Source organism: Paroedura picta, chromosome 8 (genome assembly GCF_049243985.1).
Source record: "Paroedura picta isolate Pp20150507F chromosome 8, Ppicta_v3.0, whole genome shotgun sequence".
NCBI lineage: Eukaryota > Metazoa > Chordata > Lepidosauria > Squamata > Gekkonidae > Paroedura > Paroedura picta.
The window spans coordinates 25,680,726-25,696,367 of NC_135376.1; the positions used below are offsets into that span (position 1 = coordinate 25,680,726).

The 15,642-nt window shown below is 42.6% G+C and overlaps 1 protein-coding gene across 3 annotated transcripts in view; it reads left to right on the forward strand.

Moving 5' to 3' along the window:
- The window catches only part of PLOD2 (procollagen-lysine,2-oxoglutarate 5-dioxygenase 2), a 79,534-nt gene that overhangs the window by 15,304 nt on the left and 48,588 nt on the right, over window positions 1-15,642 (forward strand). The gene's annotated exons all lie outside the window — the stretch shown is intronic.

Here is a 15,642-nt window from a genome sequence, read left to right on the forward strand (position 1 = left end):
ACACTGTTGGTGGTCTTCCCATTGCTGAATGATAGCATAGGAAGATATTGGTCTGTGCACCACTTTAAAAGTCTTCCATTTGGTTTGCACAGTTCAATTTCTGCATTTCTTAGGCAGGGTTAGAATGCTTTCTAGTAATCAAACTGACAATAAATGTAGCTGTTGAGAAGATTATTCATATATCTTTATGAAGCATTAATAATTATGAAAGTATTAGTTTGTTAACCATGTGGGGACTTTTGCCAATCCTTTCAGTTCATTTGGAAGATTATGATGATGATGGGCTATCTTCTTTCAAGGAAGTTGTTTTGTAAAACAGCATAGGGTCAGCATTAGGGTTGTCAAATCCCTGGAGACTTGAGGGTGGGCTTTGGGGAAGGGGTATAATGTCTTAGAGCAGGGATAGTCAACCTGTGGTCTTCCAAATGTTCATGGACTATAATTCCCATGAGTCCCTGCCAGCGTTTGCTGTCTAAGACCCCTGTCTTAGAGTACATATTCCAGAATGAATGGCTGTGCATGGATACATGGATACACTTTGTATAAGTGGAACACTATTCCCCACACACTCCATTCCTGATTGTACATATATTTTTGTATGCATGTAGGAGATTGGGCAGAGGCTGTATTGGTGGACATCTAAACATGGGCTAGTGGGTGTGATAGAAGACATACAGAAGTTGTCTTATGTTTGAACATAGTTATATGTTCATTGGACAACTGTAAAAGGCTCGAGTATTTTTAAACAAAACAAGCTACCTTAGGTTTAAAAAGTACAGGACAGGTACTTGCATAATAAATGGATATACTGTGCAGCTAATGGCATAGAGTCTCTGGCAACATGTAAAAGGGAAGTGCTTAATGTGAGGTATTAGTAGGTTTCATTGTTGTCATAAATTAAATGTTGGAAGGTATACATCAGTATGGATCTGCAATGTTTTATTTTATAATCTGTCACACAAGTTGAAATCATAGAAGCAAGCCTCTTTGGGTCTCCAGTATTCCTTGAAGCCTGAAGAATGTTTCAGGGGTTTCTCAATGGTGAAAAGGTGAGAAAGGCTGCATTAGACTTTAAATTGGTCACATTATTAACATCTTGATTATATTTAATATATAAAATATTATGACATCTTGTCATTTCTGGGTCTGACTCCAAATAAATGAGCATATACAAGCTATACCCATTGAATGATGATACAGAAAATGGCCCTTTAATAATTATAAATAAGTTTGTAAATTCAATTTATCACTTTATTGCTCAAGGATTATTCTTTCATTGTATGCCAAAAGGGAGGAGGGTTTATTTGCACATGAAAGAAGTGTCCTACCTTAAGGCTAAATCTCTTGCCTGGAAATGTAGTGATTATCTGTGGCAGGAAAACACAGCCAGTCAATGACTTACTATTAATTAGCTTAGTTAGGCTGGGAACGAAGTCAAGAACAGTATGTAGCCAAGGGCAAGAACGGATCAGTAGCTATCTGAATCTACCTTGTTGTAAACTAGGTAAATAGTCCATTTCCTTTTATTGTACTAGAGCGTTTCCAGGGTGCCAAGCACTGACATTTCCAGGCCTATTACCTGCCAGCTAGAGATATTGGAGATTGTTTTTATATGTTTGATGTATCTGCTTGCCACCTGAATTATGGCCTCATTTCAAAATATTTTAAACCCTACTATCAAGTCATGATAGAGTCCCATCTTCCCTGGTCCACTGAAGGTGAAGTAGCAATTTGGTAGTAGGCTGTTCTTAAACACAACCAGTTAAGGACTTGCTGTTAATCCACTTATACAGAGTGGTAACAAAGGCCAGAAAAGGATTTAGCCAAGGTTATAAATATAACTGCAGCTATCTGATGCACAGCCAAAAGCTGCTTCTGTGAAATAAACAGTTGCAAACAGGGGCAGCATTTTGCCAGGAATACATCATATTGCTGGGAGATGCTGTTCTGGATCAGACCAAAAGTTCATGTGGCCTACTGTATTGCTTCCCACAATGCCACTGGGAATTTCTTCAGGACATCCAGGACAGAGAGCCCCCCCCCCCAGCAAACCTTTTCCCTTAGCTATTGGTATGTACTGGTAAGGTGATTTTGAACATAGTGGTTCCTCCTGGGCTGAAGTCCACATTTTTTGTGTGTGATTTTGTTGTGAAGTCATATGTGCCAATGACTGTTAGCACATGTTGTGACACAGAATTTCTATAAATTGATTATTCTTTGGATGAAGAAGTATTTTTACTGTGCCTACCCTTGAATCAACTGGCAATGAATTTCATTGGATGTGCTCAACTTCTATTATTATGAGAGATGGAGGATGCCACTGACCACATTAGACATGATTAGATAAAATTATCATGTGCCCAGTACTTACTCTTTTCCAAGCTTAAATGCTTTATCCTTCCTTTGTAGAAGAAAGCGCCAATACCGTGCTCATTTTACTTGTTCCCATTAAGACCTTTCCCAATTCTCTAAATTTGTCTCATGACACCCTGATGATGTCCTTCCCCTCCCTAACCCACACTCTACTCACAAATCTCCAAGAATTCCCCAACACAAAGCTGGCAATCCCTAACTAGCAAGAACCATGGCTAATGCTTCAACTGGCAGCACAATGTAGTTCTCTCACTACTGGGTCAGTGCAGTTGATAGGACCTCAGGTTTGATAGAGGTGTCATGGCCAGTCCCTGATGGAGAAGCTGAATGTGCAATGCCAAATGGGGAGCAGGATGAAAGTATAGGTGGGTAACTGGCTGAGGCCAATCTAAACATGAATGGAGGGAAAAGAAATTAGAAATTAGTGAAGGAATTTTCTAGATAGAACAGAGAGGACTATGGTTAGAAATACTTCTGGACAGTCTGGGGAGAGGAAATAGAGAAGAGTTGAGGGAAATCAGGCTGTATCGAGTGTTGTAGTACTAAGAAATGTGATTGATCATTGTGGAGTTCGGAAGGTAATTGTAAGGCAATGGTAAGAACACCCACTTGTACAGAAGAGAAGGCCATCAGTGCCCCCATTGCTGTTCAGACCCTAGCCCTTGACAGGAAGCCTGAAAACCAATAAGAGTAAAAATGTGTTTGTAGCATTCACAGCTTTGGAAGGCAGCACATCGAGAAGCTTAAGTTATTGACTAATTCCCAGTCCAGTGATGATCAAGCAGATTGATCCTCTGTGCCCTGCACCTTTCAAACAGATCTGTACAGAGTGGGCTGCTCCCAGCTCTGCATGCCCTCAAATAACTAAGGGAAGTGAATCCATGATTCTTCATATGAGTGAAGCCAGGAGAGAGTGCTGCTGGGAGCACTAGAAAATCCCCCATGAATTACCGTTGCATTACTCCCAAGGCTGAGTGCATGGAGCTTTCTCCGAGCATATGCCGGTTCCTATAAATCATGTTAATCTTCAGTCCCCTTCCTGGAAGCCAGCCTTGATTTCAATGTTTTCCATATGTGTAGTATGAAAAAGTGCCTCCCCCACATGTATACTCTCGCTTTCTAAGATTTAGTTCTCATTATTTGTTAGAACAATGGGCCAGAAGATCAGAAACCCCCTCAAACGTATTGTCAGCTACAAATAAATCATTCTCCATGACAGAATGTATATTGTTCTACTTGCAGAAAAGATAAAGAGGAGTAGAAGCAAACCTGCTGTAGAGTGTGGATACAGCAGTGGATCTCTCCTAGGCTGGTTCTGCACTTCCTCTCCCCCCCCCCATTGTCGATCCTGCTGAATTCAAATCAATTTGAACCTGGGTCTTCCTTCTTCCTTTTTCCGGAATTTAAACAAACTGCATTCTACACTTAATTGTGTGGCTGCTTTCTCCTTCCACCTGGATTGGGGAAGTTCAGAGGGGGGAGGGAAGCAGTGGGCGAGGCTCCAGCTAGTTTTGAGCACAAGGCTGGAGAGGGGTTTATTTCCTGTCATTTGTCTCCTGACTCTACAGCCAAAGCAAGGTGGTGGGAGGAATGGAGCACAAGGCTGAGTGAGCAGGGGGAGGTGGAAACTAGAGGGAGAAAGACAATCTGAAAGGCAAATCTCAGCACATAGAAGTGTGAACTTGGAGCACAGTCACTTTAGAAATGAAGGCAAAAATAAGTCTTGCGAGGGAATGGCAACTAGGAACTAGGCAGTCTTTGAACTGACACCCTGACCAATCAGTGACAGACTATCATGATAAATCAGCATTGGAGGTGCAGAGTAGAGGGAGAGAATTAATCCTGCAAAACCTATACCATCTACACTTAATACTGGGACTTTGGGAGCGGTTTTCTCAAATGTAGCAACTTATATACGCTCTTGGATATCACGGGAGAAAAGTAGTGTTACTGCAGATCAGTCATAGAAGCTGTGGTGGGGGGGGGGTTAAAGTGCTAAATATCAAAATGGAAATCAAATAACGTGTAAATTTGGGGTCACTGGGGATAAAAAGCCCAGTGCAGATTCCGCCCTGGTCTCCATGAATCTGCCTGGTTGCCTTTTATAGCAATCAATGCTTGTTGCCATTGACATGTCCAGTGGCAGTGAAGTCTACAATTTGATTAGTGGGTAAGGAAGTGCTGCCTTTTGTCTCTCTTGAACCTCTTGTTTATCATTTATTTATTTATTTATTTATTTATTTATTTATTTATTTATTTATTTATTTATTTATTTATTTATTTATTTATTTATTTATTTATTTATTTATTTATTTATTTATTTATTTATTTATTTATTTATTTATTTATTTATTTATTTATTTATTTATTTATTTATTTATTTATTTATTTATTTATTTATTTATTTACGTACTACCCTCTCCGAAAGCTCAGGGCGGTACACATCATCAACTTCATGGGGAACCTCCCAATTCTAATCTTATTGGGCAAGAAGAATGAGGGAGTGCTAACAACAATGAAGAGCATCCTACCAGTATTTTCAGGAGGTCAGCAATGCTATTTCATTCTACCCCAAGACTCAGAAGATTAGTCATTGCCTTCTACTATCGATCCCACCCTAAGGCTTCCTGTATAGTATTGCTGTGATGAGTGTCAGAATCCTGTAGTTTTTAACATTATTAGGGGTTGTTTATTTAGCTGAATATTTAGACTGCTAGCCCTGTGGGGGTTGTAGTCCATTTGTCCAGTAGCCATGTTTATTGACTGTATGTTCTCTTGATTGCCCTGATGATCCTTCCCCTCCCTGAAACTCTCACCTCATCTCTCCACTCCGGAACGCAGCCTTGGGATCTCTCTATGACCCATTATGCACGGGGGTTTTAGCGCACGTTTGGGGTGGAATGGCGGCGACTAAAATCACCGATAACGCATGGAGTCGGCTGCAACCGGCCGCAGATTCGGTGCACGCCGCCGAAAAAACCGCATTAGCAGAACACGGAAGAAAGTGCAGCTTCCCGGGTGACCAGGGCGCAACTGGAGGCGGTGCCGATTTGACCACATGCATAATCAGGGAGGCCAGAGGGTCGGAGGCAGTGCGACCGCTCAAGCGGCTGCTGGAATGAACGGCGGCGCAGGGGGGAACCCAAGGGAACACGGACGGAAAGGCGGCCGGAGACCTCACAGTGGAGGGGGGCGAGGGGATCGCTGCGGTTAAGGATGGCAGAGAGGCCGGCCACCCACCTCCCACCCATTCCCAAACACCCCCCCCCCAACCACAAACGAGAACGGAGGCGAGGTCTCTAAGAAAATACAAAAACTTTATAAAACAGTGTGAATGAACAAAGCACAAATATACAATATAAAGCTTAAAAGTAGGGGAAACAATATAAAGGGGAATCCTATGGGGCAGAGGAACCGGGGCAGCAAAGAAGGGGAGAGGCGAACTGGGAGTAAACTAAGGGGAAGGGGAAACATGCTCCCTCCCCCTCCGTGCCCGACAAACCCGGCAGGGCTGCGCCTGCGCAGGCTGCTTCCGCCCTTCCTGGCCTCCGCCTCCGACGCTTGCCAACACAGCGGCATGCTCGCCTCACTTCCCCTTGGCTCCGCATCGACGCCTCGACACCCGCCGTTCCGGGTTTTGCCACCGTCGCGCCCCGTCCCGTGCATAACCGGTTTGCTTCGCGTCTTCCCCCTCTGTGTTTTCCATGTGACCCAAAATCGCTGTTTCGGCGGCCGTGCATAGTGGGCCTATCTGGTTGTTGAGACTAATTGATGTTCTCCCACTTTCTCTGGATTCCTATGGGTGGCGGAGCAGGGTCAAGGTTATATGTAGTGACCCAGATATCTTGCCTCAGTTTCCACAATGCCTTGCTGAGTGTGCTCTCTTGCTCAATAAATTAAATCTTTTGCTTCAAATCAAGAGTTTGCTTTTCTGGGTAACTGAAGATCCTCACAGTTTGTCGAAACTGTAACAAAGGAATTTCTAATGTAGCCATGCAGGTCCTGTAAGCCTGAATTGGTGAACTTTGGTTACTAAGGAGTGACTTCTTTTGAAGTGCCTTCTCTGAATAGTTTTTGCATTACAGGAATACACTATCCCTGTGCACATGACACACATGGGTAAGACAAATGAAGAAACGCCGTTGGTTTCTTGTAGAAAAACACCCAAAGCAAACGAAACCAATAGGCAAAAGGTTATGTCTTTTTGAGATTTATTAAATCCTAAATAATTCTACGACCAGAATGGGGTCCCAGTTATTCAATCCCGCTTTCTATTGCTTCTTCAGTGGTTGCAGTTGTGGTCTATAATGAAAGCAACACATTATGTAAAGTAACAAAATCATATTTTCATCTGTAGCCAGTAAAGCAGACCCTAACACTTTTAAATAAATTATACACAAAAATCTATCCAGTTCCACAGTTAACCTACCTTAATATAACATCATATATCATCAGTATTACAGGTACAGGATATCCCATAGGTGCCGGGCCGCGAAGGCCATGGCGTCGGGCCGCAGCTCCCTCTCCCCGCCCCCCCCCCCACAGTAAAAAACTTCCCAGGCCGCAAGCTTGCGGCCCAGGAAGCTTCTTACTGTGGGAGGGCAGGGAGAGGGAATCAGGGCCGGGCTGCGCATCGCGGCCCGATGCGCGGGCGTGGCCCGATGCCCTGCCGGTTCCCAGCCTCAGAAAGGTTGGGGACCACTGCCATAGGCAATAGCTCTTCAGTAAACGGGCCACTTCTTCAATTGTGCCCAACCACTCTGTCACCCACTTCACATTTAAAGCACACACTGACAACCCAGGGGTTGATAATGTACTGATTTAAAGGAGCAAAAGGGTCTACAAGAAGCAAGTAAAATCCATTGTAGAATTGAATCCCTTCGGGGAAATTGTATCAAAATGGAACATTAAAAAGCTCTCTCTCTGCTGGAGGGTGGTTTGGTACACCATACCTGCCAGACTTGGTTTTAAGGTTTGCAGTCCAAAAAACGTAAAGTCCTCCAATCCATGTTTCTGATTCACCCAGTGTTGAACCAGGGGGGCATCAAACACCCTACTTCTGAGCCGACACCTATGCTCCTGGATTCTGGTTTTTAAGTGCTCATGTTGACATCCCCACATATCCCAAATTGCATCTGGATGCAAAATTATTTAGGGTTTAATAAACCCCAAGAAGACACAACCTTTTCCCTATTGGTTTCGTTTGCTTTGGGTGTATAGAATCATAGAATCATAGAATCATAGGGTTGGAAGGGGCCATACAGGCCATCTAGTCCAACCCCCTGCTCAACGCAGGATTAGCCCTAAGCATCCTAAAGTATTTACACATAGGTAAGAGACAACTTGGCTAGTGAAGGAACTAAACTAAAATCTCTTGCCCTACTTTTGCCTACATACAGTTGCCTCATATAGTACAGTTAGTACCTGCTCATGTACAACTTGTAAGCTCAGTGCCTCCCCTGTCCCTGTTCCAGATATCCCCTGTCTCCCTGGAGGAGCATTTAGAATCATAGAATCATAGAGTTGGAAGGGGCCATACAGGCCATCTAGTCCAACCCGCTGCTCAATGCAGGATCAGCCCAAAGCATCCAAGAAAAGTGTGTATCCAACCTTTGCTTGAAGACTGCCAGTGAGGCAGTAGCGGGACACAAGGGGAAAGAAAGTGATGCTCTTCAGGTGGACTGCTGGAAATGCTGGATACAAGGCAACATATCTTCCTTAGTATAAGATTTCATAAATGGTATCCAGTTGTAGAGCAGGATGTCTCTTTGGTTGCCAGCCACCAAATTTCAGAGAGCTACAATTGCAGGAAAGGGTTATTGGTTCTAATTCACCTAAGAGGAGGTAGGGACAAGCAGAAAAGGGCCTTGGATCACTGCAAGTAGGCAAATTTGTATGTGGCAGGTATAGGATTGCCAGCTCCAGGTTGAGTAACATCTGGAGATTTTGGAGGTGGTGCCAGAGGAGGGAGGGTTTTGGGGAGGGGAGGTTCTTCACTGAGGTATAATGCTTCCAAATCTACCTTCCAGAGTAGACATTTTCTCTATTGCCTGGAGATTGGTTTTACATCCCAGGAGATCTTCAGCTATCACCTGGGGGTTGGCAAACCTAGTTGGGTATCCCAGAAGAAATTTCAGGAGTTTTTTGTGGGGAGGAAACTGCAAGTAGATACTTAAGTCCTTATTCATAAACAAAATGGTATGGCCCAGAACTGTGCCTTTGCTGTATCTTCAGTGACATTTGAAGTTCGGATGAACTGAGCATTCTCCCCCCCCCCCCAAGAGTCTTGTTGAAAAAGCAGTTTTCTTTCATAGGAATACCCCCTTGGGGAGTGAATGTAACTGCAATCTAATGTATTATTGCAGCGTGGTTCCAGACACATAATCGAAGGATGACGGCATGTTCTGTCTGCCTTGTATCTGCCTGAAAAGAGTTTCTTATAAGCACATTTAAGCCTACACAGACTATCATAATAATGTCTTCAGTCTTTAACAATCGTGTATTCTTAACAGTCTCCTCTGCTTCACAATACAGTCCCCACTGACAACTGAGGTACAATCACTTCAAAAATATTATAGGCTTTCAAGCTGCAGCGAACCAACTGAGAGATAATAACCTTTATATGAACACAGTTGTGTTCAGCTTGCAGATTGCTTGGGATGTGTGGCCTTTCTATAACCATGAAGAGATGGATTCTGAATTACTCTGTATATCACTAGTCATTTCTTATTTTTTTCTAGAAAATGGGGGAAATCTTATTTATTATAGGTGCGCTTTGTACCACTTTATACCCATCATCACATACTGTGGGAATGAATCCTGATCCTAATGTATATCCTTTCACTACACAGAATGTCTAGTGTGTACTTGCATGGCCAGTTTATCCATGTAGCACATGTAGCATGTGCTATGGACCCTGCACTTCCAGGAGTCCTGGGAAGTGTCTTCCCTCCATGGATCTGGGCTGTAACATCTCTCTTTCTACCTTCTCCCTCTTTAAGGACACTCGGAATGACACCACTTTCCACTGTAGAGGCCCCTCCGCCCTCAGTCTGGCTATTTCCAATGCAAGTATACCCTGCAAAAGCCCACGCATTCTTAAATTGGCTCTGGTGCTATGGGCCCCACTAATCCTTAAATCATTCTAGTGTACTTGGATAAGGCCAACCTACACGAGAAAGCTTCAGTCATCTCATTCTATTCCATAAAAGTGTGGGTGGTTCTGGTAACATTCAGATATCCTGTTCATGTTTCATTTCCCAAGATACAAGAATCTAGAGTAGTTCTGAACCATTTTTTTTAAAAAAGGGCTCTTTATATTGAGTCTCGGCAAACTGCCTTTCTCTTTTATTTCATGTTAGTTGAATAAAGGTATGTTCTGTTGACGTAATATGGCCTTCAGTATATCCCTGAATGGTTGTATCTTCTGTGTCTTGTAGAGGCAGCTTGGTGTAGTGGTTAAAACATGTTGGACTCTAATCTAGAGAGCTAGGTTTGATTCCCCATTGTCTCACATGCAGCCAGCTGGGTGACCTTGGGCCAGTTACAGTTCTCTTAGGGCTGTTCCTACAAAACAGTTCTCTCAGAACTCTCAGCCCCACCTCTCTCACAGGGTGTCTGTTATGAGGAGAGGAAGGGAAAGGTGGTTGTAAGCTGCTTTGGGACTCTTTTGAGTAGCGAAAAGTGGGATATTAAAATAGCTCTTCCTCTTCTCGTGGGTACCTATGTTCTTACAGTTTAAATCATATGATCTAATTTTACAACTTTTATAATCCTCTGAACTTAAGTTGAATTCTTATATGTTTTGCTGAACAGCTGAAGACTGGGGAAGGAGGTGCAAGGTGAGATCAGGATCACCTCACCCTAAAGGTGGCTCTTTGGATTCTATCACTTTTTTTGCTATCACTTTTTGGTTAAATGGAAACTGGACATTTTAGAGGAATGCTGCAGAAAGTCAAAACTTTAGTTGCTTAGATGCAGTAAGAACTGGGCTGGAGTCACTGTAGTATAGGTCTAGATTCTAGTGGGTTCAGATCCCCACTTAAGAAGGAATCCTGGTAGATGTACCTGGCCAGATCACTAGTTCTCTACTTTGAACTCCCTGAAGGAAGGGATAAAATAAAGCACTTTAAATTAACGTTCAACATATAAAATTCCATGTGCACCATGCACTGAGAATATTTTGTGTATGTGTGCTTCATGAATAGTGAGCTAACAAAACATACCAATGTTTTCGTATTCAAAGGTTTCTCTGCTCATTTCTTCTTGGGTCATTCAGTCAAAGAACCATCTATCTTCTATTTTTTCTCCATCCTGAATCTGCAGCATTTGGTCTAGTGCTGTCATTCAGCCCTTTATATTATCACTCCCACATGAAACAGTAGGTATGAAATACTTTCCCCCCAAACCAGATTGTACAACTGCTGCCAAATGCGAATAGTTTGTATAAGAAAATTTCAGCAGTTCTGGCTGAGTCAGTCTAATATGATCACATTTTCCACTTCACTGTATTCCCTCTGATCTTTTTTAGAGGGGGAGGGAAAAGCTAGTTGCTCCTCTTCTGTCATGGCTACTTTTTTAAACTTTCAAGCTCTGCAGGGTTAAAGAGGAGAGAGATTATAATCTCAAACATTATTGAAACTATAGATATTTAATGAGCACAGTAATACTTTCTGTTTTCAGTTAGGATTTGAGACTGAAAAAGTATTGTTAGCTACAGTCTCTAGCTACAGTTCAATGAAGACTATCGGTCACTATCGGCGTCATTTGATAAAGTCAACAAGGAAGTTGTAATGAATCGGGTGGAAAAAATGTAAGAATAGGAACCACCTTCCATTGGTTTTACTCATTTCTTACTGACTAGAATCAAAGAATGTCTGTAGCAGAGGAACATCTGGCCCAATTTTCTCTAACCTTTGTGTTAGAATTTTGGATGAGTACATCAGGGATTTGGGAGTGGATTGTCACCAATATGCGGAGACGCACAGTTTAACATCTCATTGGCCTCTTTCAAGACAGCATTTGTAATCCATTTTGGTAGCTGGTTGCTGACAGATTTTTGTGTCATTTTGGACACAACTGCCAATTGAGCCAGTTTACCTTTATTTACCTTTTCATACAAAGCCACACCCTGTTAGCAAAGTGTGGCTGAGTTGTTCCTGAGGTCAACTGCTTCCTTCCACTATAACCTCTTCTTTGCACTTCTGAATTGCTCTGGTGTGCTGTTTAGAATGTCCCCGGCACTTTTTACAATGCTACTTCAGTGCTAGAGTGGCACCATTGATATGCCTTGGCCCCTAGAACATTTTTTTTAAGTTTAAAAAAGACCACACAAAGAAAAAAGGCAAGGAAAAAAGCATGGTGCTGTTTGAAGTGGCCAGATGGCTTCAGAAATGGCTTATTAATGAAATGAAATTCACTGTATGAAACCTCTGTACTCTTATCACGTTACTCAGAACTGGGTCAACAATGATTAACATTCAGTTTAGAATGGTAATGTGAAAGGGGCCATTATCTAAACACCTGGAGGCAGCTGTAAAAGTCATGCACTTTTCTCTTGATAATCAAGTGGCTGAACGTAACCAAATGGAAACTTAATCCAGACAAGATGGAGGAGATGATGGCTGGAAGAAGGGGAGGAGGAGGAGTTGGGGTTTATATACTGCTTTTCATTACCCAAAGGAGTCTCAAAGCAGCATACAATCACCTTCCCTGTGAGGTAGGGGAGGCTAAAAGACCTGTAACAGGACTGCTCGGTCAGACCAGCACTATCAAGGCTGAGAGGAGCCCAAGGTCACCCAGCTGGCTGCATGTGGAAGAGTGGGGAATCAAACCCAGCTCGCCAGATTAGAAGGCACTGCTCTTAACCATTACACCAAAGTGGCTGAAGATAGAAAGATGTGTTGATACTGATATACTAGCTTTAGATTGGGGGACACTTAATACGTTTGAAATTTTCATTTTATGCTTTGCAATTTTATGCCAATAAAGGTAATCTGAATCTGAATCTGAATCAATACGTTCCCATTGCTAGTAGCAAGATCAATATTCAGCCATATTTATGATGTCTGATTCTTTTGTGTTTGTCTTCATAACTAGGGCAATAAACTATGCCATTCCAGAATTAACATATTATCTTTTTTCTGCAAATGATAATATTAATATAATTGATATGGCCTTTCATAAAATCATTATAAGATAAACCCAGTATTGTTCATGTTCTGGTGCCTATGTAGAATTCCAGAGTATCACATGAACCAGATCTTCAGTATGCCATTGATTGCAAGAGCTAGTTCTTCCATTACTAGGAATCTTATTGTAATGACTGCTCAATCATATAATGATACATTCAACAACAAATAATACATACTGTACATAATGGTGTTATCCACCGTTCAGTTTCCTTTATTAAAGCATCTCATTGAACACATCTCTTACAATACAGCCCTATTATATTTATTTTAAAATGCCCTCCTGAACAATTCTGTTTCACAGTTTGTAGAATGTCAGAGGCTGGGAGTCTTACTGACCTTGTCAGGCAGGCTGTTCAATAAGATGGTGGCCACAACAGTGGCTGCATGTATATGGGAAGTTGTAGATCTTGCCCAATTATTGGATGGTACCAGCAGAATGCCCTGCACAGATGAGTGAAGAGGTAGTTCTGCAGATATGAAGGTTATGAGGAGCTTTGTATGTGATAGCCAGGCCCTTTGACTGAATTGGATAATTGATAGGCAGCCAATGAAATGATTGCAGAACTCATGTTTGTGTGGGCAGCATAGTGGGTTGGGTCCAACACAGTATTACTTTTTTGCCTCCCCTCTTGGCGTAGCCTCAAAACGTTATTCTTGGGTGACCTATGTATCCCAAGAATGGGTTTATGGAGGACATTTGGGGCTGCAGCAGGAAGGTGTGTGTGAGAAAATTACATTCCATAAGCAGAAATCTTTTTGCCATGAGAAATGATCTGTTGGAGCTAAGCTTAGAGTCTTGAAACAGCCTCTAATGCATGACTCCGCATATTCCCTTTTTGTGCACTAAAAGCAAGCATATTGAAAATGCAGAATTCATCAGTTGGAAAGTGCTTTGGAATGGCATCATTCCCACTTTCACTGATACTCAACAACTTGTAAGGCTGTTATTGTGAAGCTGAACATTTCCAGGCCTTTGTGTCTGCACTTGTATACTGAAAATGCCAAGTTACATTTTGGACTGGACTTTTAATGTCTTGCATCTTGAGTAAAAGGACATATGGATTAGTTTAGACAAATCTACTCTGTAGTCCGTATTTTAGTTTCTCTTCATGCATCATTCTCATTTTTTCAAAGAATCAAATGTGAAATATTGAAACACTGTCTTTCTCTTTGATTAAAGCATTCTTTTTTTGAAAATATACTTGAGCAATACGTAGCCAGTGTGCTGTAGTGATTACATTCCTGGTCTTGGAGGTTTACATTCCCATTCAGATAAGAATTCGCCAGGAAGGTCTTGGGCAAATAATTTGCTCTTTTCAAATAAGATACTGTGCAATGGAACCGGGGTGATGAATGAGATCTCCACCTCCTGACTTGAGAATTTGAACACCATTTACATATGTACAGTTGTTTGCAAGTTTGTGTGTGCATGTATCTGTTGGATTGGTTCTCCACATGTTTGAGAACTCTGATGACCAAGAATCATCATTATGCAGATGTCTGGTTTTCCATTCAGCTACTGTGGAATGGGTGTGTGGGAGTCAAGAACAGAATCTGGTCAGTTTGTGTGCAATCCAGCTCTCTATTCCCTCCATCTATTCTTCTTTCCTACTGTGTCTCAGGGTTGCCAGCTACAGGTTCAGAAATTCCTGGAGATTTTGGGGTGGAGCTTGGTGTGATTTGCGGAAAGGCGAGATCTCATCTCAAGTGGGGTATAATGCCATAGAGTCCACTTTCTAAACCAACCATTTTCTCCAGGGGGGAACTGATCTCTTTAGTCTGGAAATCAGTTGTAAATCAAGGAGACTTTCAAGCTCCACCTAGAAGTTAATGCCCTTGTGATGACTATAAGCTTAAATGTTGCTTTGGCCTTGGGAGGAAAAAAGAGAGAGAAGGTGCAAGTTTGTTGTACACTTTTTGAGCTATGCTGTGTGGGGAAGAAGAGTTGGTTCTTATATGCTGCTTTTCTCTTCCTGAAGGAGTCTCAAAGTGGCTTACAGTCACCTTCCCTTTCCTCTCCCCACAACTGACACCCCATGAGGAAGGTGAGGCTGAGAGAGCCCTGATATTCCTGCTCTGTCAGAACAGCTTTATCAGTGCTGTGGTGAGCCCAAGCTCACCCAGCTGGCTGCATGTGGGGGAGCGCGGAATCAAACCTGGCTCACCAGATTAGAAATTGGCACTCTTAACCACTACATCAAGGAACTGATTCTGATTAAAATTAGCCACTTGCTTGGATGTCTGCAGCAAGAATTGCCTCCACTGAGAGGGCAAGAATGTTGTTGTTAGGTGCGAAGTTGTGTCCGATCCATCACGACCCCATGGACAATGATCCTCCAGGCCTTCCTGTCCTCTACCATTCCCTGGAATCCATTCAAGTTCGCACCGACTGCTTCAGTGACTCCATCCAGCCCCCTCATTCTCTGTCGTCCTTCTTTTCCCCTCAAATACTCCCAAGCATTAGGCTCTTCTCCAGGGAGTCCTTTCCTTCTCATGAGGTGGACAAAGTACTTGAATTTCATCTTGAGGATCTGGCCTTTTAAGGAGCAGTCTGGGCTGATCTCCTCTAGGACTGACCGGTTTGTTCGCTTTGCAGTTCAAAGGACTCGCAAGAGTCTTCTCCAGCACCAGAGTTCAAAAGCCTCAATTCTTTGACGCTCGGCCTTCCTTATGGTCCAACTTTCACAGTCATACATTGCAGCTGGGAAGACCATAGCCTTGACTAGACACACTTTAGTTGGCAGGGGGATGAGAGAGGGCAAGAATAGAACTACAAAAATATTACAAATGTGTTGTGTTGTGTATAGAGGTTCATGGAAGGGTGGAGCTGCACCTGCTTGCTCTGCTATCCCCCAATGTGCATAAAGCATAACATCTGCAAAAATTTACAGACTGGCGTCTGTATATGGAGGGGGCAGAGATTGGCACACTGACATCACACCTCTTAAAAACGGAAAGTGCTGCCATGGGATGTGTTAGGATTTTGCAAAAACTCTGGTCAAACAATAGAATTCTTGCAAATTCTAGAGTGCTCCATGATGTCATTTTTGGTTTTCAACTGGGTTTAATCAGTATG